At 39.0% G+C, this 26,937-nt stretch overlaps 1 protein-coding gene across 11 annotated transcripts in view; it reads right to left on the reverse strand.

Annotated features, from left to right (window-relative positions):
• The window catches only part of LPGAT1 (lysophosphatidylglycerol acyltransferase 1), a 96,208-nt gene that overhangs the window by 53,448 nt on the left and 15,823 nt on the right, over nucleotides 1-26,937 (reverse strand). The window lies entirely within an intron of this gene.

Below are 26,937 nucleotides of genomic sequence, written 5' to 3' on the forward strand. Positions count from 1 at the left end.
CAGGAATACCATCTATGTGTTGTTCAATGCACTGAAAAGTCTAGAAAAACAAATTTCAAACTGTTAATACTGATCATCAATGACAGGTGGTTCCCAACCCTTCAGATTCTATTTTTTTAAGAAAATATTCAGACATAATAATACATACTTTCACCTTAAAAAAAGAAAACTAATAAAAATGCCAAATTATTTGAAGTTATCAGATGAAAAGTCACTGCACCAAAATCCATCGGTACATTCTAAGGGAAACATTGGTATTTCTATGTAGTTATGCCTCATTTCGTTTTTTATTTATTTTTAATTTTTTTGAGACAGGATCTTGCTCTGTTACCTTGGCTGGAGTGCAATGGTGCAATCACGGCTCACTGCAGCTTCAAGCTCCCTGGGCTCAGTGACCCTCCTACCTCAGCCTCCTGAGTAGCTGGGACTACAGGTGTGTGTCACCACGTCCAGCTAATTTTTGTATTTTTTTTGTAGACACAGGGTTTTGACATGTTGCCCAGGCTGATCTCAAACTTCTGGGCTCAAGCAATCTACCAGCCTCAGCCTCTCAAGGTATTGGCATTACAAGCATGAGCCACCGCACTCGGCCACCTCATTTTGCAGTAAATTTATTTCAAGCCTCAGTTTTCAAACATCAGAATTCTGCAAAGAAGCTTCTAGCATTTTTTGATATGAATTACCAAAGGTCGATTCTATATTAGTATTCACTTTTACCCTATCTTTATCTCACTCACTGCTACAAGGAAAGAAGTCAAGCCACCTGTGTGTAAAAGCTCTGGATGAAATAGGGATAGGGAGACCTATTTAGAGCCAATTTTGCACTATATTTCAAAATTAACAAATGCACAAACCTTTTTACCTAGGAATTCTACTTCTAGAAATGAATCCTACAGATACACTCATTTATGTGCAAAATGACATGTACACAAGGCTACTCACTGCAGCTTTGATTGTAAAAGCAAAGATGAAAACAACTAGAAAGAGAGGCTAACTCAAATTCATGAAAACAGTAGAAAGGTGGTTGCCAGGGGCTGGGGGGAGGGGGAAATTGTTGTTTAATGAGTACAGTGTTTCAGTTTTACAAGATGGAAAAGTTTTAGATATTGGTTTCACAACAATGTGAATATACTTAACAAGACTGAAAAATTAAGTACATTTGAAAAATTAAGATGAATTTTTAAAATTCAGGTGAATTTCATGTTAGCATATTTTACCACAATTAAAAACATTTTTAAGGGAGACCAGCTAAGTAAATTATATCTATGAAATGGAATATTATGCAAACATAGCACTTATGTACTAATATGAAATGATATACTTTAAGTAATAAAAGCAAAGTGTAGAATAGGATGAGGGATACCATTAGTCGTGGTTTTTTTGTTTTGTTCTTGAGATGGAGTTTTGCTCTTATTGCCCAGGCTGGAGTGCAATGGCGTGATCTCGGCTCACCGCAACATCCAACTCCTGGGTTCAAGCAATTCTCCTGCCTCAGCCTCCCGAGTAGCTGGGATTACAGGCATGCGCCACCATGCCCAGTTAATTTTGTAGTTTTAGTAGAGACGGGGTTTTTGTTGGTCAGGCTGGTCTCGAACTCCCAACCTCAGGTGATCCACCCACCTCGGCCTCCCAAAGTGCTGGGACTACCGGCCTGAGCCACCACACCCAGCCTAGTTATGTTTTTAAAAAGGACAGAGAATATACTAACCAAATGAAAACTCCCCATATGCCCCTCTTGACAACCCTCCAATGGAGACACACGGACATACGAACACACAAACACACACACACACGTGCACAACATTCTTTCATCAATACATTCTTCATTCAATAAATCAGCATCAGGCACGGTTAGGTATTGTGGATATAAAATAAATAAAAACATTTCAAGTATTATTCTAAAGTGAACAGCAGTTAAAACTCAAGAAAGACTAGCTTGGTTCTATAAATAGCGGGTAATGTGGAAAGTTTTCTGGCTCTCCATCTGTATTAATAGATGTCTCATAACCAAATAGTCCTTTAACACAGTCTGTGCTGCATGAGTGGAAAATACTAGATACCTAGGCCCATGCAGTGGGAAGGCATATATGTCAATATAACTGCAAATAAGAATAAGATTTTACATAAAATATATCTTATCTGTTTGCTTTATATAAAGCAGATAAATCTAGTAAGTGTGACTGGTTTAAATATGAAAATATAAATTGAATTTGGATCTCTCTGTACTGGGTTGAACAGTATACTCTAAAAATTCATGTCTACCCAGAATCTGTGAATCAAGATGAGGTCATACTGGATTAGGGTGGGACCTAAACCTAAATCCAGTAAGACTGGAGTCCTTATAAGAAGAGGAAAATGTGGTCAGAGAGACACACAGGGAGACCACCATGTGATGACAGAGGCAGACATTCAAGTGACGCACCTACAAGCCGAGGGACACCAAGGATGGTGGACAACCACCAGAAGAAGCTGGAAGAGGCAAGGGAGGAGCCTCCCCAAGAGTCTTTCGAGAGAGCATGGCCCTGCTGACACCTTGATTTCAAGACTTCTAACTTCCAGAACTGTGAAAGAATAAATATCTGCTGTAAAATCCAGTTTGTGGTAATTTGTTATGGCAGCCCTAAGGAATTAATATAATCCCTCCCTCAATTTTTCCCATCCTCTCTTTCCCCTTTCCATTCTATTTTCCCCAAAATTATAGTCTTTCTTATCAAGTATAGGAAAAGAATTGCATTATACTTTTAATACTGAGAACATTATATATAATCTAACATTATGTATTATAAATGGTTTTTAATGTTCACTTTTAAATACTTTCAGAAATTATACTTTAAAGTATAATTATTAAGAGTTAATCCACTACATGTTTTATCTCTCAACCAGAACTTAGTCAAAATTTATTTTCAGACCAAATGTCAGTTTACCAAGACTCACATAGCATGCTAAATCAAAAAAGTGAAGGTGGTCAGGTGTGGTGGCTCATGCCTGTAATCCCAGCACTTTAGGAGGCCAAGGTGGGTGGATCACTTGAGGTCAGGAGTTCGGGACCAGCCTGGCCAACATGATGAAACTCTGTCTCTACTAAAAAATACAAAAATTAGCAGGTGTGGTGGCATATGTCTGTAATCACAGCTACTTGGGAGGCTGAGGCACAAGAATTGTTTGAACCTGGGAGGCAAAGGTTACAGTGAGCCGAGATTGAGCCACTGCACTCCAGCCTGGATGACAAAGTGAGACTCTGTCTCGAAAAACAAAACAAAACAAAACAAAATGAAGGTACTTAGATCAACTCTTCTTTTTTTCTTTCTTTCTGTGTGTTTTTTTTTTTTTAGTCAGGAACTCCTCGGCTCAAGCAATCCTCCTGTCTCAGCCTCCCAAAGTGCTGGGATGACAAGCATGAGCCACCACACCCAGTTCGGATCAACGTTTTACTAAGAAATTATCCTGAGGTAGCAATAAGGTCATGTTGAATTTTATAATAATCCTAATTTTATTCAATAACAAATTTAATTTCCAATATATATGGTATTCTTTTAGAGCATCATTTAAGGACAACTGTTAGAAAGTTAAATCACCAACAAAATCAAGATTAAAATGAGCAATTTATTTCACAGATGAAGTAGTTATGCTCCTCAGATTATGCCCTGCTATCCCAGGACCAGTAAATAGAGTAATAAAGCTAATATCTTAACCAAGGGATAGAAAAGAAGCTATGGATGCCTGCCAGTTCTTACACTGCACTTGACTGGAAGAACAAAAATATTCTAACATGCTGCTCTATGAAATGAATTCTCAAAAAAGAATTGGGTCAGGTCTACTATTTCCAAAGGGAAAAAGGACAACTGAATAAAAACTGGAGGAAAAATTTTCTAATTGTAATAAATTTTAAAATTGTTATTGAAAACCAAAGCTAAGGGTTATCATCTACTACATACACACACAACACACGCACACACACACTCACACTCTCTAACATGTATATCAATATACTTTTCCCAAAAGTTACAGATTAGAATTAATCTGGACAGTTCACATCTCAAAAAGAAAACAGAAGCAACAACCCATCAAAAACTCCTTAAAACAGTGACACTAAAGCCATTTATACTGGCCCACAAAACAGAATTAACGGAGAGAAGAAAGGTTGCTTATTATGCCCACAAGCTGATGCAACAAACTATTCTATCCTTCTGTGCCTTCATTTTCTCACTTATGAAACAATGTCATTAATGCTACTTAAACTTGTTGCAAAAATGAAGGAGATCTAATTGATAGTATCATAGAGATCCTGAGCAATGGGATTAAAGTCACTTTTGGAATCACTAGTAACTAAAAGAGCCCTGTGCCTACTGTGTCATACGAAAATCAGTCTAATAGTAAAGATTAAAGAGCCAGCTGGGCACGGTGCCTCATATCTGTAATCCCAGCACTCTGGGAGGCTGAGGCAGGAGGACCCCTTGAGGCCAGGAGTTCAAGACCAGTCTGGGCAACAAAGTGAGAATCTGTCTCTATAAAAAAAATTAAAAATTAGCTGGGTGTGGTAGCATGTACCTGTGGTCCTAGCTACTCTAGAGACCACAGGGACCTAAGGCAGAGGATCTCTTGGGCTCAGAAGCTCAAGGCTGTAGTGAGCTGTGATCATGCCACTACACTCCAGTCTGGGTGACATATATAGACACTCTCTCTAAAAACAAACACACAAACAAACAACAACAACAAAAATAAGAAATTAGAGAGTCAAAATAATCATAAGTGAATTTCACATAGCTGGAGAACTGTGGCTTTCAGCAGTTCAGGTTTGAGGCAGACCGGATTAGATTCATCCGAGGGAGGGTGTTAATTAAGAGTGGCCATGAGAGAGTGGCTTAAAGTACTGATTAATAGAGGAGAGACTGGTGAGGGAAAGAAGCCTTGCAAACAAACAGCTGACTACCTAGAAAAGAGATGGAGGGAGGGCAATCATACATAGAGATGCTAATGTCATCCCTTTCTCCACAACATTCTAGTCAAGCTTCCCAAGGGAAGGCCCAGACTTTTGAAAATCCTTCTAATACATATCTCTAAGTAAGAACCACTGGAATTGAAGTGCTGATGTTTAATTTTATTTTTTTTAAAGCAAGTACATTGTACACACTAGGAAATCATGGTCAGTATCCCTTTGGCACTTAAATTTTAAGAGGTTAAAATTTGAGAGGGCAAGGCTCAAGAGGTAGCTTTTGCAGGGGTTACATAACTAAAATACTAACAGTAGCAGATATTATTAAACAGATGTATAAGTAGTAATCTCAATAGCTAACATTTATGGAATGTTTATTATGTGCCATGCACTAGAATTAGTAATAGAAAATAATTTACATTATTTTCTGATTTAATCTTCACAAAATTCCAAATGTACAGATAGTATCATCCCCAATATGCAAATGAAGAAAATGAGACACAAAAGGTTAAGCACTGTTTTCAAACTTATACAGTTAGGAAGTAGGGGAACCTACTCCTAACCACAATATCATATCATCACTGCTGACATGCTTCATGTCAAAAAATGTTAAGGACAGGAACTCGGATAAACTGCACTTGCAGCCCCTAAAGTTGCCTATGATTATGCCAGGGAATAGGGTGGACAAGCCAAGTCCCAAAATCCTCAACAAATAAGGATGGTGGATGGCAACAACAAGGAGGGGTAGAGAGGTATATAGCCAAATAATCAAGTATTTTTTTTAGTGACAGCTGAATAATAACCAAGTCTAAAGGGGCAAGGTATCTAAGAAAAAAAATCAACATTGTCTTTGGGCCCAGATGGGATTATCTTAAATATAATATGCTTGATACAGAACTGGCTCTTTTCCCTAGTCTTCCTCATCTTAGCAAAGAACACTGCTGTTCACCCAGTCATCTGAAGATGAAATCTAAGACTATCTTCATTCCTCCCTTTCCTTAATCTTCCACATTCAATCCATCTCTAAGTCCAGTGGCCTCTGCCTTCAAAATACATTCGGATCCTCTATTTTTCTTCTTCTTACTACTACCATTTATTATTATTATTATTATTATTATTATTGAGACAGTCTCACTCTGTTGCCCAGGCTGGAGTGCAGTGGCACAATCTCAGCTCACTGCAACCTCTACCTCCCAAGTTTAAACAATTCTCCCACCTCAGCCTCCCGAGTAGCTGGAACTACAGGTGTGCGTCACCACATCTGGATAATTTTTTTTTTTTTTTTTTTTGTATTTTAGTAGAGATAAGGTTTCATCATCTTGGACAGGCTGGTCTTGGTGATCCGCCCACCTTAGCCTCCAAAGTGCTGGGATTACAGGCATAAGCCACCATGCCTGGCCCTCTCTACTACTACCATTCTAATCCAAGCCACCAATAGCTCTTGCCTGGACTTCTGCAATGACTTCCTAACTAGTCTTCTTGCTTCCACTCTGCCCACCTATGTAAAAGAAATCTTTAGAATTCCAATTTCAAATATCATTAAAATCAGAAATACCACTGTCAAGCATGAATTAGGGAACAGCAGGAAAGTCAAAGATAATACCTGGGAATTAACTTTCACTGGCATTAAGATTTGGTTTAAGTTAAACTTGTACTGTTTTCAAAAGGGGAGCTAGTGGCATTTTGGGTGAAGCAATTCTTCTTCCTACAGCTCACCAGTATTGCAAAACTTTTAGCTTGCCTGGCCAATAGTCTGTTACAATCCAAAAGGTAATTCCAAACATCCTGACTCCACCCCAATCTCCTTTGAGAAGAACTAAGTTAAAATTATGTCAATACAAGCCTGTGGCAAAATCAGGGTGAGGTTAAATAACAAGTTAGAATCATCCTGACAACATTAGGACTAAATAAACATGTGTTTACTGCCAACAAAGATCCATCTCTATGATTCCCTCCCCTTCACCCACTAAGCTCCCAGGATATGGCAGCCAAGAATTTGGAACAATCTCCTCTAGGAAATCTATCACCTCAAGAGGAAAGACCTAAAAATATTGACATTTGGGGTTCCCCAGTGAAATATTCCAATAAGATCACCCTACAATGAGGCTCAATGTTGATAAGCCACAGCCACTTGCTTGGCTACAAATCAACATTTTAATCCCTTACTCTTAAAACAAGAACAGACAGCTGAAGGGGATGAGAAAAGCAGATGTGTGAAGGGCTCTATGTCATCCCCACTTCTGGCTTGAAATAAGGCATACACTCCCCATGCGAAAGTTACCCTCCTGATACTAGGAAGAAAAGAATATTCCTATCACCACGAATGGGGTGTCAACACGGGGATGAGTCGTCACAGCAAACCATATTAAAATAATGCTTTCCTTCCATTAGTTTCCCCCATGTAGTTCCTAGTCACTTTCCTACAATTTGCCACTCTTAGAAGCTCAAACCTGTTTCCTTCATCCAGTCATTTCTCTTCAATTTATTACCCTTTGTTAAAATGGATATAAAGCCAGGCTTGGTGATTCACACCTGTAATCCCAGCACTAAGGCTGACGTGGGAGGATTGCTTGAGTCTAGGAGTTCAAGATCAGCATGGGCAACAAAGCACGACCTCATCTCCACAAAAAAAAATTTAAAAAGAAATTACCTGGGCATGCTGATGCATGCTTATAGTCCTAGCTACTTGGGAGGGTGAGAGGGGATGATCACTTGAGTCCAGAAGTTCGAGGCTACAGTGAGTTATAATCACGCCACTGCACCCCAGCCTGGGAGACAGAGTGAGACCCTGTCTCTTAAAAAAAGAAGAGGAGAAGAAAAGAGAAAAAAAGAAAAGAGAGAAAAGAAAAGAAAAGGCATGGTGGCTCACTCCTGTAATCCCAGCACTTTGGGAGGCTGAGGAGGGCGAATCACTTGAGGTCAGGAGTTCAAGATCAGTCTGACCAACATGGTGAAACCCCATGTCTACTAAAAAAATTTTTTTTAAAATTAGCCAGGCATGGTGGCACACACCTGTAGTTCCAGCTACTCGGGAAGCTAACGCAGAAGGACTGCTTGAACCTGGGAGGTGGAGGTTGCAGTGAGCCAAGATTGCACCACTGCACTCCAGCCTGGGTAACAGAGTGAGACTCTATCAAAAAAAGAAACAAAAGGAAGGAAGGAAGGAAGGAAGGAAGGAAGGAAGGAAGGAAGGAAGGAGGGAAGGAGGGAAGGAGGGAAGGAGGGAAGGAGGGAAGGAGGGAAGGAGGGAAGGAGGGAAGGAGGGAAGGAGGGAAGGAGGGAAGGAGGGAAGGAGGGAAGGAGGGAAGGAGGGAAGGAGGGAAGGAAGGAAGGAAGGAGTATATAAAATCCTGAATCTAAATGCTTCTTTGGAGTTTTCACTTCTTTTCTATGAAGCCCCCTGTGCCACATAAAAAATGCTAACATCAAATAAAATGTGTATCCTTTTCTCTTGTCAATCTGTCTTTTGTTAGCCTAATTAGGCTAACAAAACAACCCATAGCTGCGAAACCTGAGAGCAAAGGAAACGTTTTTCCTTACCTACATAGTCATGTATTGCCAGAGACCTGAAAAAGGTTAACGTGAAAGAGAACAAAGCAAACAGAAAAATAAAGAATCTGAGGAAACAGGCATTACACAAAAAAGAAAACTTCAAGAGACCAGCATTAATGTCTATATTGAGGTAAGGGATGAGATGATGATAATAACCATGAGACAAGAATAAGAAAAAAAAGGACCTGCTGGAAATTAACATAATTGTAAAAATAAAAGTCTCAATAGAAAAACCAAGAGATAAAGTTGAGATAATCTTCCAAACAGGAGATTTAAAAACAAGATGAAAAACGAGAAAAGACTTGAACATTAGAAGACAATTCCACAAAATCCAGCCTTCAAATAACAAGAGTTCCAGAAAAAAGAACAGAGAAAAAGAAATCAAAGATGTAGTTAAAGAGCATTTGAGGGTGTGGATTTCCACTCTGACATGGGACATCAAATAGCTAGCACAGTGGATAAAAACAGACCTATACCAAGACATACATCCCCATGAAATTTCAAAACAATAAATAAAAAGAGAAAATCCAATAAACCGTCAGAAAGGAAAAAGAAGACACATATAAGGATAAGGAATCAGATTAACTTGGAATTTCTCAATAGCTACTGAAAGCAAAAAATATTGTAGAGATTATTATTAAAATAATAATGACTTCAAAATCCTGGAGAAACGTAGTGAGTTATTTCAATTGATTGTTCACAAAGACTGAACTTGTTCTCCTCACTACTGCACTTGACTTGGGGGAAGAAAAAAAGGGAAAAAAAAAATCCCAAAGAAAAACTACTTTCAACCTAGAATTCTCCACCCAGCAAAATAATCAATCAGGTGCAAGCAAAGAAAAATATTTTCAAGTGTGTGACATTTTGAAAAATTAACCTCTTGCTCTCATGAAGATATTGGATGATGTGCTTCCCTAAAATGAGAAATAAACCAAGAAAGAGAAAGACATGTGAAAAAAAAAATTGGGAACACAACCAAGGAGAGAGGATGATAGGGAAGAAAGATAATCAGGATGTTGGCTGTATACCAGACTTAGTGGATAACCAGTCCAAACTGGAGCAAGTTAGGCATTTCCCAAACAGACTTTCCAAAAAAGATGAAATTGGCAGAGAAGCATCTGAATGACTTGAAAGGAGATCTAAAAATGAAAAGGACTTGGGGGTGAATTAGTGATCATTTCATACCAAAGTAAGCAAAAGAAACAAAAATTATTAAATCTAGGAACAACTCTGTGCAAGAAAGTAAAAGTAAACAGTTTTATACATAGCTCAGCTCTGAGTAGATTTACATATTCACAATAAAGAAAAACTCCAAATACTGACACTACCAAAATTACAATAAAATTCAAATACAAACTAGAAAATGCGTTTATTTTTCAGTTTCTTTGCTTTTCTTCCTTTCTTTCTTTTTTTTTTTTTTTTTGACACAGTCTTGCTCTGTCACCTAGACTGGCGTGCAGTGGCGCAATCTTGGCTCACTGCAGCCTCCACCTCCCAGGTTCAAACAATTCTCCTACCACAGTCTCAAGTAGCTGGGACCGCCAGCATGCATGATGAAATACAGCTAATGTTTGTATTTTTAGTAGAGACAGGGTTTTGCCATGTTGGCCATGTTGGTCTCAAACTCCTGATCCCAGGTGATTTGCCCGCCTCGGCCTCCCAAAGTTCTGGGATTACAGGCGTGAGCCACCATACCCAGCCCTCAAAATTGGCTTATTTTTATTTTTATTTTTGAGGTTGGGTCTTGCTCTGCTACTCAGGTTAGAGTGCAGTGGCACAATCAAAGCTCACTGCAGCCTCAACCTGCTGAGCTCAAGTGATCCTCCTGCCTCAGCCTCCGCCACCATGCCCTGCTAATTTTTTTTTTTACTTTTGTAGAGACGGGGTCTTGCTTTGCTGCCCACACTGGTCTCAGATTCCTGGGCTCAAGCGATCCTCCCACCTTGTGCTCCCACAATATTGGGATTACAGGTGTGAGCCACCATGCCCGACAAAAATTTATTTTTAAAACATTATTTTAAATAGGTTTCTAAAAAGATAAGGCTTTCTGAATATTAAAACAACATATATTCATTGTAGTAAATCAGAATACTGAAAAACACAAGGCAGAAAATTACCCCAAATCTCACTATCCAGGGATAAGAAAACACTATTAAAATTTTATACTATATCTTCCAGTTATTTTTCTCTGTGTATACGTATACTTTTTTAAATAAAAAATGAATGATTCTTAAATTCTGGTTTATACAACTTGAAATTCAATATATCATACAAAATTAGCTGTCATTATTCTCCCACAATATGATTTTTAATGGCCACATAATAATTTATTACATGTAAGTGCACAGATTAGTTAGTTCTCTAATGTTGGCTACTGGCTATTGATTATAGTAAAATGCTAGACCAGTAAGTATACAAATCAAAGAACTAATGGGTGTGTGTTACAAAAAGTACTATGACTTTCCTAAAATAAAGAGTAAAAATATCCCTACCCACAAATATTAAGTCACCAAAGCAAATAAATCAAAAGTATAAAAATTTACTTTAGGAGGTAATGGAACTGTGGTGGTGGTCATATAACTGCACATTGTAGAAGACATAGAGACTTTTTAAAATGTTCTTCAAGCCAGCCATTGAATAAATTCACAGAGAAACTTAAAATTGGGGGGATGTAAACAAGTTCCAGATTGACAGAATACTAAATACCAAAGAATCAAAAAACAAAATACAAAAGTCAAAGGCAAACACAGAAATCAATGAAATGAAAAAAAAAAAAAAATGGAGAAAATCAATGAAAGCAAAAGTGACTCTGAAAAGGCCAATACAAGTAATCGAATTAATTTTTAACAACAACAACAAAAAAACCCACAAAAACCATAAATCACCAATATCAGAAATGAAAGAGAAGACATCACTACAGATGTTCCTTGATTTATCATGGGGTTCCTGATAAACCCATTGTACATTGAAAATACAGCAAGTCAAAAATGCATTTTTAACACAAAGCCTATTTTATAAAAAAGTGTTGAATATCTCATGTGATTTACTGAATACGGTACTAAAAGTGAAAGACAGAATGGTTGTATAGATACAAGCATTATTGAATGCATGTTACTCTCATACCATCATAAAGTCAAGAAATTGTGAGTAAAACCATGAAAAGTCAGGGACCATCAGTACTATGAACTACTTTAGAAACTAAATTTGACAACTTAGGTGAAATGGACCAATTCCTTGAAAACCACCAATTACTAACTATCAAAACTCATCTAAGATGAACAGATAACCAATTTCTATTAAAGAAATTGATTTTAGAGTCAAAAACCTTCCAAAAAATAATTTGGCCCAGACGGTTTCACTGGCATTTTCTACCTGACATTTCAAAAAAGAAATAATACAAACTGTATGCAATCTCTCCTAGAAAACAGAAAAGGAAGGAATGCTCTCAAGTTTATGAGGCCAGTATTGCCCAGATACCAAAACCAGAAAAAGACAAGCAAACAAAAGCTACAGACTAAAACCATCACGAACAGAGGCAAAAATCATCAATAGGATATTAGCAAATGGAATCCAACAGTATATACCGTGACCAAGTTAGGTTTACCCTAGGAATGCAAGGCTGGTCCAATATCCAAATATGAGGCCGGGCACAGTGGCTCATGCCCGTAATCCCAGAACTTTGGGAAGCCAAGGTGGGCAATCACTTGAGGTCAGAAGTTTGAGACCAGCCTGGCCAACATGGTGAAACCCCATCTCTACTAAAAACACAAAAATTAGCTGTGTGTGATGGCGCATGCCTGTAGTCCCAGCTACTTGGGAGGTTGAAGCACAAGAATTGCTTGAACCCAGGAGGCGGAGGTTGCAGTGAGCAGAGATTGAGCCACTGTACTCCAGGCTGGGCAACAGGGTGAGACTCTGTCTCAAAAAAAAAAAAAAAAAAAAAAAAATTCAATCAATATAATTCACCACATTAACTGTCTAAAGAAGAAAACCTTCCACAGCAATTAAAAAAAATAAAAATAAAAAAGAATGAAATCATGTCCTCTGCAGCAACATGGATACAGCTGGAAACCATTACCCTAAGGGAATTAACACAGAAACAGAAAACCAAATACTGCATGTCATCACTTATAAGGGGGACCTAAACATTGGATCCACACAGACACAAAGATGGGAACGGTAGACACTGAGGACTCCAAAAAGGAATGGCATGGAGGGAGGGGGAAAGGATGGAAAAGCTACCTATTAGGTACTGTTTTCACTATCTGGGCTAGAAGCCCAAACTTTAGCATCATGCAATATACTCATGTAGCAAACCTGCACATGTACCCTCTGAATCAAAAATCTAACAAATAAAATTTTTTACAATAAGAAAGTCTCATAATCATATGAATTTATGCAGAAAAAGCATTCAATAAATTTCAGTATCCAATAATAATAAAAACTCTCAGCAAACTAGGATTAAAAAAAATTTTCTCAGTGTGATAAAGTATTACACATAAAAACTACAACAAACATAGTATTTAGTAGTATTTAGAATGTTTCTCCCTAAGATTAAAAACAAGGCAGAGATGTCCACTCTCATCGCTCTAACTTAATATTGTACCAGAAGTCCTAGCTAGCTTAATAAGAAGAAACAAAAAATTGGAAAGGAAGAGATAAAATTCTTATTCACAAATGACAAGACTGCCTATGTAGAATATCCTAAATGATTTACAAAAAGTTCCTATTCCTAATAAGTGAGTTTAGCAAAGTTGCAGGATACAAGACTGACATGACTATCAATCATATTTATTTACACGAGAAAAGAACAAAAGGAAATTGAAATTTTTTTTTTTTTTTTTTTTTTTTTTGAGACGGAGTCTCGCTCTGTCTCCCAGGCTGGAGTGCAGTGGCGCGATCTCGGCTCACTGCAAGCTCTGCCTCCCGGGTTCACGCCATTCTCCTGCCTCAGCCTCCCGAGTAGCTGGGACTACAGGCGCCCACAACCGCGCCCGGCTAATTTTTTGTATTTTTAGTAGAGACGGGGTTTCACCGTGGTCTCGATCTCCTGACCTTGTGATCCGCCCGCCTCGGCCTCCCAAAGCGCTGGGATTACAGGCGTGAGCCACCGCGCCCGGCCGGAAATTGAAATTTTTTAAAAATACTATTTACAAAAGCTCCTCTCCAACACATGAACAAGATCTATATAGTCGAAACTACCAAACACTGAGAAAGAAATCAAAAAGGCCCAAAATGAAGAGACATACTATGGTTGTGGATTAAAAGACTCAACATAGCAAAAATGTCTATTTACCCACAACTTGATCTACAAATAAAACTCAAATCTAGTCAAAACCGCATTTAAAATGTTTGCACATAAGTGGTTATTAAAATTTATATAGAAAAGTCAGCAAACTAGACTAGCTAAAATAACTTTGAAAAAAAATAAAGTTGGAAGAATCGCACTACCCATTTTTAAAACTTACCATAAAACTATAATAATTAAGATGGTGTGGTATTGGTGAAGGGACAGACACATAAATCAACAGAACAGAAAAGAGGGTCCTGAAATAGACTATGTAAGTATGGTCAAATGATCTTTGACAAAGATGTAAAGTCACCTGAATGGAAAAAGAATAGTCTTTTCAACAAATAATGTTGCAAAAAAAAATGTGAACCTTGACCCAAACCTTATACAATCATTAATTCAAAATGGATCACAGAGATGTACATAAAATGCAGAACTATAAAACTCCTAGAAGAAAACACAGGAGAAAATATCCATAACCTGGGTTTGGGCAAAGTACTCTCAGACATGACATGAAAAACACAATCCATAGAAGAAAATAACATCAATGAATTGGGGAGTCTCTCTCAACCTATTCTGGCTTGGGGGCTGCCCAATTTTTTTTAAAAAAGTCAATAAATTAGACTTTATCAAAATGTAAACATTTTAATGAGGAAAAGACACTGTTAAGAGAATAAAATGAGAGAAAATAATATGCAATCACATATCCAACAAAGGGTTTATATCCTGAGTATATAAAAAACTCTCAGCCGGGCGCAGTGGCTCACACCTATAATCCCAGCACTTTGGGAGGCTGAGGTTGGTGTATCACCTGAGGTCGTGAGTTCGAGACCAGCCTAACCAACATGGAGAAACCCGGTCTCTACTAAAAATATAAAATTAGCTGGGCACATGCCTGTAATCCCAGCTACTCGGGAGGCTGAGGCAGGAGAATCATTTGAACCCGGGCGGGGGTACGGAAATTGCAGCGAGCCGAGATCATGCCATTGCACTCCAGTCTGGGCAACAAGGGTGAAACTCCATCTCAAACAAAAAAATAAAAAACAACTCTCAAAACTCAGCATTAAGATAACAAACCACCCAATTAAAAAAATTAAGAAAAGACTTGGACACTTCACCAAAGAGGACACACAGATGGCAAATAACTATATGAAAAGATGTTCAACATCATTAGCCACTAGGGAAATGAAAATTAAAAACACGACAAGCTACCTTCATACATTTACTAAAATGAGTAAAATTTTAAAATATTGGCAATATCAAGAGCTAGTGAGGGTAGAGAACAACTGGAACATTGCTGACAGAATGCAAGATGGTACAGCCACTCCAGAAAAGAGTTTGGCAGCTTCTCATGAAGTTAAACATACATTTACAATGTGACTCAGAAAACCTGCTTCTGGATATTTACCCTGGAGCAGGACTCAGCAAACTTTTTCTGTGATGGGCCAAATAGTAAATATCTTTTTTCCTCCAGATCAAAGTAATAATGGGAGACATTACTAAATGGACTGCACTCCTTTTGTTTCGTGTTTATTTGCTTCCATTTACTATCTAACAACCTCTCCCCCAAAGTAGCCTGGTTCAAATTAATTGTGTCGGCAGGGCGCGGTGGCTCACGCCTGTAATCCCAGCACTTTGAGAGGCTGAGACGGGCAGATAACGTGGTCAGGAGATCGAGACCATCCTGGCTAACATGGTGAAACCCCGTCACTACTAAAAATACAAAAAAAAAAAAAAAAAATTAGCTGGGTGTGGTGGCAGGCGCCTATAGTCCCAGCTACTCAGGAGGCTGAGGCAGGAGAATGGCATGAACCTGGTAGGCACAGCTTGCAGTGAGCCGAGACCACGTCACTACACTCCAGCTTGGGCAACAGTGCGAGACTCCGTCTCAAAAAAAAATAAAAATAATTGTGTTAAACCACTCACAGTTGAGGTAGCTAAGACTTTACATCTTAAGTTTCTTTCTATAGTATGTCCCAATAACAGCACTTCCACCTGTACAAAATCCCCAACTTGCTCAAAGGTTTCTTGTCTCATCCTTTTAAATAGCTCCTTTCATTTATGCATAAGTTGAGCAATAGGACACTACACTAAATTCAGAGATTCAAATGTAAATCAAAGGTCCTTTAATTTTATAACATTGGGAAAACTTAAACTAAGTAATGAAATTTAGCAGTATTTGCCTCAGATTCCTGATATGGTTTGGTTGTGTCCCTGCCCAAATCTCATCTTGAATTATAGTTCCCATAATTTCCACGTGTCGTGAAAAGGATCTGGTGGGAGGTAACTGAATCATGAGTGGCGGTCTTTCCCACACTGTTCTCATGATAGTGAATAAGTCTCACGAGATCTGATGGTTTTATAAAGAGGAGTTCCCTTACACAAGCTCTCTCTTGCCTGCCACCACGTAAGATATGACTTTGCACCTCATCCGCTTTCCACCATGATTGTGAGGCCTCCCCAGTCATGTGGAACTGTGAGTCATTCAAACCTCTTTCCTTTATAAATTAGCCAGTCTTGGGTATGTCTTTATTAGCAGTGTAAGAACAGACTAATACAATTCCTAAAATGAGCAAATGGAAAAAAGGAAATTCTAACATCTCCTAAAGGTAAAGGATTACACCAAATTGCCAGGAATACGTGTACAACATGGATACCTCTCTGTTTTGCTAACGCAGCTCTAAAAAGCTTTAGAACTGAACTATTATATATAGTAAGGGTTTTGATCTTAAAGAAATTTAGAGCCAGAAAGGAATTTTGAGATATTTTAAGTCAAGCAGAAGAAACATAACTCTATGGTTCCTCCCTGTCTGACTGAATTAGTTGCAAAGAAAAACACAGATGGTAAATATAATTAATTTACACCACCTCCTGTTCACTATCCCCCAAAGCACTTATTGATACGTTCATTCATTCAACTGGTTTTATTTTCTTCAGAGAGACACAGGGTTCTACCACTGCAGAAGATATAAAAGTATACTAGAATTCTATCATGAAGTCATTAATGCAATTCAAGAGAAAGTAGAACATGAGGGAAGATAGAGGGTGGAAGGAAAAAAGAAAAATTAAAACAGATAAACATTTTAAATAGTATACACAATTTGCCTGTCTTTCCAGTCAACAGATGTATGCCCTGGAGTATGGATAGACCGGAATCTTGAATATGCTGTTCCCTGTCATATTCAGCTCTCATGCCCATCATCATGCCAGCATCTCATATGCCCATCATCACGCCAGCATCTCACTTAGCTGTGTGATTTTTGTTTTTTAAAGTTATGTTTCCGGCCGGGCGTGGTGGCTCACGCCTGTAATCCCAGCACTTTGGGAGGCCGAGGTGGGCGGATCACAAGGTCAGGAGATCGAGACCATGGTGAAACCCCGTCTCTACTAAAAATAGAAAAAATTAGCCGGGCGCAGGGGCGGGCGCCTGTAGTCTCAGCTACTCGGGAGGCTGAGGCAGGAGAATGGCGTGAACCCGGGAGGCGGAGCTTGCAGTGAGCCGAGATTGCGCCACTGCACTCCAGCCTGGGTGACAGAGCGAGACTCCGTCTCAAAAAAAAAAAAAAAAAAAAAATAAAGTTATGTTTCCTTCCATATAAAACTTAAGTCAACTTTTTAATTGATCTAATACAATCCCCGTCTTCAAGAAGTTTGCTCACTTATTGGGAATAAAAAACAAACTGTGAAATAATACAATACACATGAAAATATGTACCACAGAAGCTAGGAAAAGAAGTCATTTTGAGCTGAAATATGAAGGGAAGAGATACCAAAGACAGGGAGAACATGCCTGGGTAGTAAACTTCTGGGGGAGATAGCTGGCACTGAGAACAAGAAGAAATAAGATTATATCTATAAATACAAATTCAGGTTATAGGATTACTTTTAAAAGTCAGATACCAGACTTTAGGCCAGGGAATACAAAATTCCTGTTTTATCACCACACAGGTGACAATAGAGGGAAGTAGGCTTCCTATATGACAACAGGGAGCAGTGGGACTGTGTTTAAATAAAGAGAACATTCACCACCCAAAGTGGGGAGACACTATTTAGCTCCAGTCTCTTGCTGATATTTGGAAACATAGACCCAGGCTACCATATCCTCCAATTCTTTAAAAGTATTGGAAAGTCAAGAGTTTTTATGAAAGTTAAAGAAAGATGACATTGACAATGAAGGAAGGTTTATGAGCAAGCAGGGAGGAATGAAATCCAAACAAAAGGACTGGGTCTTGATAGGAGGGACATTCTACACTGCAGCAGAAAGCATAAAGGGAGGGAGCACCCAAAAGATAAGACAGGCTTGGGTCAGGTTATTAGAGCATCAGAATCCTTAATGTTATGTTATAAACAACAGAAAAGCCAGTAGGTAAAAGGAACTGATAACATATGGGTCAGAGGAAAGGAATGAAGAGCTGTTGGGAATGATGGAGGCTAGTTTGCCAAATGTGGATTTTTTTTAAAGATGGGAGTATCTTGGCTGAGCACAGTGGCTCACGCCTGTAATCCAGCACTTAGGGAGGCCAAGGTGGGTGGACCCCTTGAGGCCAGGAGTTCAAAACCAGCCTGGCCAACATGATGAAACTCTGTCTCTACAAAAAATACAAAAATTAGCCAGGCATGGTGGTGCGTACCTGTAGTCTCAGCTACTCAGGAGGCTGAGGCACGAGAATTGCTTGAACCTGGGAGGTGGAGGTTGCAGTGTGCTGAGATCCCGCCACTGCACTCCAGTCTGGGCGACAGAGTGAGACTCTGCCTAAAAAACAAAAAAGATGAGAGTATCTTCATATCCTGCAGGATAAGAGCAAAGATAGAAGGAGACAGTACTAGTGAGATGAAGCAGCAAGATGGGATATTAACCCTGCGGAAGAGACTATCTATAGATAAATGATGGTGTGAATAAATTACAAGAGGGAGACAAGAAAAAAGAGGAAGTCTCCAGAGCACAGTTCCAAGCCACCAGCTAAACCCATGGCAAAGAGGTAATGAGAGGAGTTAAAAACTGACCTAGGAAAGAGAACTGCTCAGAAAGTTATCACAAATGTAGATATCCTAAGTAGAACTGAGCTACACAAAGTTGGGGATGCCCCTTAAAAGAACAGAAAGCAGAATGTAAGAATTCACAACAGCCAACCAAATATCTAAGAGGTTTTAAGCAATGAAATTCATAGTTGGGGTTAATGTATCCTCTGGTTTGAGGTTTGGCCACATTCCCAAATCTTGAAATCTAAAAAAGGAAAAGAATAAAGTATTAAGAATATTCTAAAATGAGAAACCAATTAATTGTATTTATACTACATAGTAGCAAAATTTTTCTATTTGGAGGGGCTTTCAATCTATATTTTCTCAATTTCTACAACAGCTCTAAAAGACATACCACCCAGATATTAGTGTTATTTAAAGCTAAGGATCAGAGAAGATACTTGTGCAAAGTAATACTGTAAGTAAGCACTGTACATGTGACTAGAACCCAGTGAAAACAAAACATAGGTAGCCCCTGTCTAATGAGATTACTAACCATTTAACTAAAAGTGAAGTGTGCTGTGTTTTCATGGTATAATGAAAACACACGGGCTTTAGATGAGACCTTCACTCAAAGACTAGCTTGGCTCTTGCCAGCTCTATCACTCACATTGTGCACGTAACCTAACTTCCACAGACCTTTATTTGCTCACTGATACCACCTTTCCTCGACAGGATTGTTTTCAATATTAAATAACAAACCACGTGTAAGCACTTGTCAAACGGCCTGGCACAGCAGATACTCAATCAAGGTGTTTCTTCTCACTAGAAGCATTACTGGTTATCTGTGTTGGCACAGAAGTTAGTCTCCCTACTGCAGAATGAAGTAAAAAGGCTTAGGGAGGGCTTTCTTTTTAACAAGAAGCTTATCAAAGGATAAACAGTTCCTAAGGGAATCAGAGAAATTAACCTAAACAGCAAACCATACATGGAAAAATCTAAAGTTACAAGAAAAAAACATCATTTTGAAAATGGTATTAATGGGATGATGAATGTAAGCATATGACACAGAGACAGGAAAGGATAAAGAGATTAACTAGAACACACTATAGGTGTAAGGTTCTCACTGAGCAAGGAGCCCAAACCTAGAGTCCATAGGATCCATAAACGGACTTCAGAGTTGTGACTCCTTGAAACTGTAAAACTGTGACCATGTGCAAAGGTTCTATGGAAAGCTGAAAAATGTACCCCTCCACAACCCCAAAGATATCTATGTCAAATCCTTGGAACCTGTGAATGTTACTTTATATGATAAAAAATGTGATTAAGTTAAGAATATTGAGAGGAAGTGCTTATCCTGGATTATCCAGATGGACCTTAAATCCAATGACAAGAGTCCTTCTGTAAGAGATACATGGAGACGAAGGGGCGGCAATGTGACCCTGGAGACCAAGGCTGAGTGATGCAGCCACAAGCCCAGGAACGCAGCCCAGATGTTGGAAGAGGTGAGGGATCTCCCTTAGAACCTCTCGGGGGGATCTCGGCCCTGCAGATACCTTGATTTGAATGTCGGGCCTCCAGAACAGTCAGAGAATAAGTTTATGTTGCTTTAAGCACTCCTGTAGTAATTTGTTTTGGTAGTCACAGGAAACTAACACAGGTGCACCCTCCTAGAGGGAGGGGCTATTTACTTTTGTCAGATTCTGAAAGAGGTTCTAATAAACCTCCAAAGGTAAAAGAACTACCACTGTAGAAAGTAAGCAAAACTGTCTATAAACAAAATAACTAAAAAATTTTTAAACCAGCAAAACAAGTAGTTACTTGGATAAGGTCTCATAGTTAATAAATGCTGAAGTAAGAATTTATCCTCTGACATATAACTAACTCAATATTCATTTCATTATCTCTCAGGGTTCAACTCTACGAATGCACTAAAAGGAAGTGATTCCCAAACAATTCAATAATTTGTTAAAAATGTAAGTTCCCAGGCTCCACCCCTGATGTACTGATTCAGATTCCCCAGGGTAGAGGAATATATATATTTATGCTTATAAATATGTATATTTTCTTAAAGTTCCTCCAACAATTCAGATATTAAACAGATAGAAACTATGACTATGGGCTGGGCGCGGTGGCTCACGCCTGTAATCCCAACACTTTGGGAGGCCGAGGTGGGCAGATCACGAGGTCAGGAGATCGAGACCATCCTGGCTAACACAGTGAAACCCCGTCTCTACTAAAACACAAAAAATTAGCTGGGCGTGGTGGTGGGCGCCTGTAGTCCCAGCTATTCAGGAGGCTGAGGCAGGAGAATGGTGTGAACCCGGGAGGCAGAGGTTGCAGTGAGCCGAGATCGTGCCACCGCACTCCAGCCTGGCAACAGAGCAAGACTTCATCTCAAAAAAAAAAAAAAAAAAAAAAAAAAAAACCTATGACTACGAGGCAGGGGTCCTCAAACTTTTTCTATAAAGGATCAGACAACAAAATTTTCAGAAATGCAGGCCAAGAGGCAAATGAGGGTATTATGTAGGTACTTATAAAACAAATTTGTTTTCTAACAAATTTCTATGAGAATTTTATTGACAAAATTCAAAATAAATTAATAATAATTGAATATAATTTATATAATACAGTTCTACTAATGACAAGAATGGAATTATTTCTCAGGAAGAACATTTTGCTTAACTGGAGTTCAAAGTTAGTGTTCTCTTAGCATCAGGTTGATTGCAAAGGTTCACCTGTAAAAGCTTCTTAGCTGGAAGGGAGTTATGAAACAGGCAGTGAGCTGGATTTGGCCCAAGGGCTGTAGCTTGCCAACCTCTGCAGTAGGGTACAAGGAAGAAGAAAGAATCACAACCCCTGCCCTTAAGTAATTTACGAGTCTGTTAAAGAGACAGGAAAAGAAAAGATAATAGTCAAGAACATGAAGGAAAACTCAATGTTGTAGAGCAATGATCCTAACCTTGTCAAGTATGAACATTCTTTTTTAAGGTCAAAAAATGTGTCCAGCCTTAATAAATCAGTTCTTTTAGAACTGAGTGAAAATATCCATAATAAAAGTAACAACAAAGTTTAAAAGCTTTTAAAGGATTTCTTATTAATCAAAACAGCAGCCACATACATTTGAAAAACATTAGCACATATTTACAAGACACATTATTTATTCATCCACAGATGGCACTTAATATGCGTATGGATTCCTGACCCCCTGAGATAACTCTGAAGCACTGCAGGAAATCTCAGCCCAATAGTTAGGAACCACAATTACAGAGTTGATGCCAAAGAGGGTCAGAGGGAGGAAAAGAGTGGAAACTGGAGCAGTGTGGAAGCGTGTCATGGGGTTAGATAGGCAGGTAGAAATTTTCAAAGAAACGAAAGAATAGATTTTGGGGAGAGGAAGAATGAAACTGAGAAAATGCAGAGGGGTTGCAAGAGAGCATCCTTACTAAAGAGCTTGGAACAGGACCAGATCCATGGGGGCTCTGGACCACTCAGCCTGATTCTGCCAACAGAGTCAACATTTAAACGCTTTCCATGTATGGAGTGCTGATATGCATTCGTTCATTCAATCCTCACCAAGAAGAGTTTCCTAATACACTACCTGTGTAAGTAAATGATCCTGGTTTCATCAGGTACAACCCTAAGTGGGTCAAGACCTAGACTTTTCTACCTTAAAAAACAAAAAATGTGTGGCCGGGCGCAGTGGCTCAAGCCTGTAATCCCAGCACTTTGGGAGGCCGAGACGGGCGGATCACGAGGTCAGGAGATCGAGACCATCCTGGCTAAGGCAGTGAAACCCCGTCTCTACTAAAAAATACAAAAAAAATAGCCGGGCGAGGTGGCGGGCGCCTGTAGTCCCAGCTACTCGGGAGGCTGAGGCGGAGAATGGCGTAAACCCGGAAGGCGGAGCTTGCAGTGAGCTGAGATCCGGCCACTACACTCCAGCCCGGGCGACAGCGCGAGACTCCCTCTCAAAAAAAAAAAAAAAAAAAAAAAAAAAAAAAAGTAAAAAGTCTTCCCTTGACACTATATCACCCCCTCCAGTATCACCCTCTATTCTTTCACAGCCAAACTTCTGGAAAGTCATACATTCTTGTTTCCATTTTGTCCCCTCCCATTCATCATTCATCTCCAACCCATTCCAGTCTAGTTACACTTCTACCACCTCAATGAAGCTGCTCTTGCTAAATACAATAAAAGATATGTCAGCTCTCATCTTGGAAAATGTAAATAAATGCTCAGCTGCATTCAGCAGGTCCCTGCCTTGAAACACTGTGGACTTCTGTGACCCCACACTCTTAAGGCCAGCATTCCTTCTGCTTCTTCTCTTCCCATCTTCCTCTCTTAACCTCCAAATGGTGGCATTCCTTCACAAGTTAATCCTGGGCCTCTAATCACTTCATACTGAGATATCTCTAGGTGATCACAGCTTTAAACACCATGGATAATTTGCCAATTTCTCTTTCTAGCTCAAGTTTCCCTTACAAGTTCCAGACTGCACATCCATGTCAATTTCATAGCTTCACTTGGATGTTTTTCATCTACCCTATGCTAAATTTTTAAACTTTTAAAAAATTTCCTCTCAATGTTACTTCCTCTCTGAGCTTCCCCATCCACCCAGCAGCTCACACCAGAAATCTCAGGGGCGTCCCGGTCACCTCTCTCTCTACCTCATCCTCCAGGTCTAATCTCTAAGCAAGTCCTGCCAATTTTCCCTCCTATAAAACTCTCCAATCAGTTCACTTTCCATCTCCACTGCCATCATCACTAGACAACCAACTATCACCCTCACCTGAAAAGGTGAGAATCTTCCACAGGGTCTCCTGGCCACACACATTGGCTTCTCTTGAGTTCATTTCTACAAAGCTGCAGAGTAGAATTACAAATAAGAATCTGATTTCATCATTCCCTTACTTAAAACTCTTTGATGGTTTCCTCTCAAGATAAATTTCAAAATCCTTAATATGCACTACAAGGCTTTAAAGGATTTGGCCTCACCAGCTTCCCTCAAACACTAAGCTCCTCTCCCCCTTACTCCCTCCCTGCTGCAGTCACTGGCCTTCCCTTTGTTCCTCAAACATGACAAATTCTTTTCTGCCTTTGTGCATGCTGTCCCTCCTCCTAGCTTCACCTGGCCAACTCCTACTGATTCCTCAGGTCTCAATTTCAATGTCCCTTTCTCAAGGGCACCCCTCCCCGGTACCACTAGTCTCAAGATCAAGTCCTCTGTCTCATCCTCTCCTAGCCCTTTCCACACGTGATTCCATGGTTATGACGTGACTCCTGTTGTCTGTCTCCCACACTAACCTGTAAACTTCTTAAGAACAGGAACTATGTTGTTTTGTTTGCCACTGTACTCCCAGCCACCAGCACAATATCTGACACAGAGAAGGCACTCAAATGTTTGCATCAGAATAGGTGACTGAATTAATAAATTGCTTTGAAGCACTGCAAAATTTACAAACATAAAATCTAATTAGTTAATATTTTATTTAGACTATGGCCTAAATTATTTTTATTGATTGATTAAAGCAAGAATTTGACTGAGCTACACTACTAGCTAGGCCTGAGTAGCCTCAGATATATTTCTAAGACTACCTCATATGTTAGTTTTTATTCATTTACACATGCCTTTCCCAAAAGGCTAACATAATTATTTTCCTAGGCATTAATATAATAATGATCATACTAATAATAATGAAATTATCATTTATAGAGTACCAAACACCATGTTTCACTTTATATTCAAGTTTCATAACCTCCATTTTTACAGATGATGAAAATGAAGCTCAGAGAAATTAGGCAACTAGCTCAAAGATACAACTAGCAAGTGGTAGAAACAGGATCCAACCTCATATTAGCTCAAAAATCAATGTTTTTTTCCCAACACATCATGCAACCTCTAATATCATACTTATTTTGCAATATCTATTATTTGTTGAAAATACATCTATATACAAGTATCTGAGGCTTAACACAGCTTAGAATGATTATTTACACTTTACAATAGCTGCTCAATTCAGAGTCTCATATACAAAAACAAGTTCTATCCCAACTGTATAAAATAGCCTGCAACAATTATTCCAAATGACATTCTTGTTCCTTATCCTTGTAACCTATACTTATAAATTTAGCCTCCAATTAATTTTCTTCCCTTCAAGGACCTCAATTAACTTTAATAAATGGAACCATCATATTAGGGGGAAATGTATATATTGATCTCTGTTTTTCAAAAAACTTGTCACAAATGCATTTTGAACATGCAGTTCATAACAAACTCAACTATACATAAAACCATCCATTGTCAGGTGTGGTGGCTCACACCTGTAATCCCAGCACTTTGGGAGGCAGAGGCAGGCGGATCACCTAAGGTCCAGAGTTCGAGACCAGCCTGACCAACATGTTGAAACGCCACCTCTACTAAAAATACAAAATTAGCCAGGCGTGGTGGTGCACGCCTGTAATACCAGCTACTCGGGAAGCTGAGGCACAAAAGAATCACTTGAACCTGGGAGGCAGAGGTTGCAGTGAGTCAAGATCGTGCCATCGCACTCCAGCCTGAGCAACAAGAGCAAAACTCCATCTCAAAAAAAAAAAAAAAAAAAAAATCCATCAAAAACAACCAGAATAAAAACTATGCCAAAAGTCCTTTTGGTAGGAATTAATCTACATCACACTCCCAACCCAGTATTTATAAATCAATAACTTTGCTAACTGGTAGTAGGTAGTCGATAAAAATTTGATCAGTCACACAATAAACACAATTCTACAACGGATGTCCAGCTTTTTAAAGAGAGTAAACAGCAACTATTGCTATTCCTAACAATGAAACACATAACTAGTAAATATTTCCTCAACATGGAGATAAGGGTCATTTAACCCAATTATGTATATTAATTCTTGAAAAACATTGTTCTAACTCAGTAAACACTTTTAAATCCAAAACTGTTTTAAATTAGTATTTCTATGTCATGAACTAGCCTCATTATTAAAATCATAATACATAATAAAAAGGACAAGGATTTTTCTTTTCAAAGACAGGGTCTTGCTCTCCTGCCCAGGCTACAGTGGGCAGTGGTAAGATCACAGTTCACTGCAACCTCAAACTCCTGGGTTCAAGTGATCCTTTCACCTCAGCTTCCCAAGTAGCTAGGACTACAGGTGCAGACTACCACACCTGGCTAATTTTTAAATTTTTTGTAGAGACAGGTCTTGCTATGTTGCCTAGACTGGTCTCAAACTCCTAGCCTCAGCTTCCCAAAATGCTGGGATTACAGGTTTGAGCCACTGTGCCTGGCCAGAATTATGAATTTAAAAGAAATTAAAATACAACAAAATTATTTAACACTCAAAATTTACTACAAAGCTACACTAACTAATCAAGATAGTGTGGTACTGGCACAAGGACAGACATACAGAACAATGGAATAGAATTGAGTCCAGAAGTAAAGCCATACCTCTACGGTCAATTGATTTTTAACAAGGGTACCAAGATCACTCAATGTGGAAAATCATTTTCAACAAATTATTCTAGGACAACCGGATATCTACACGTAAAAGAATGAAGTTTGGACCTTTACCCCACACTACATGGAAAATTTAGCCCAAAATGGATCAAAGATTTAAATACAAAAGCTAAACTCAGCCGGGTGCAGTGGCTCACAACTGTAATCCCAGCACTCTGGGAGGCTGTGGTGGGTGGATCACTTGAGGCTAGGCCTTTGAGGCCAGCCTGGCCAACATGGTGAAACCCCGTTTCTACTAAAAATACAAAAATTAGCCAGGCGTGGTGGTGGGCGCCAGTAATCCCAGCTACTTGGGAGGCTGACGCAAGAGAATCGCTCCAGCCTGGACAACTGAGCAAGACTCCACCTCAAAAAACAATAACAACAACAACAAAAACACTAAACACTCAACAGAAAGCATAGATATAAATCTTCATGACCTTGGATTAAGCCATGGTTTCTTAGACAGAACACTAAAAGCATAAGTAACCAATGAAAAATAGATAGGGTCTAGTATACAGAATACAGAAAGAATTCTTATAACTCAACAATAAAAAGAAAAATAACCCAACTTAAAAATGGACATAGGACTTGAATAGACATTTCTCCAAAGAAGACATACAAATGGCCAATAAACACATGAAAAGATTATTATAGTCATTAGAGAAATGCAAATCTAAACCACAGTGAAATACCAC

The sequence above is a fragment of the Macaca mulatta genome, chromosome 1 (genome assembly GCF_049350105.2).
Source record: "Macaca mulatta isolate MMU2019108-1 chromosome 1, T2T-MMU8v2.0, whole genome shotgun sequence".
Classification (NCBI taxonomy): Eukaryota; Metazoa; Chordata; class Mammalia; order Primates; family Cercopithecidae; genus Macaca; species Macaca mulatta.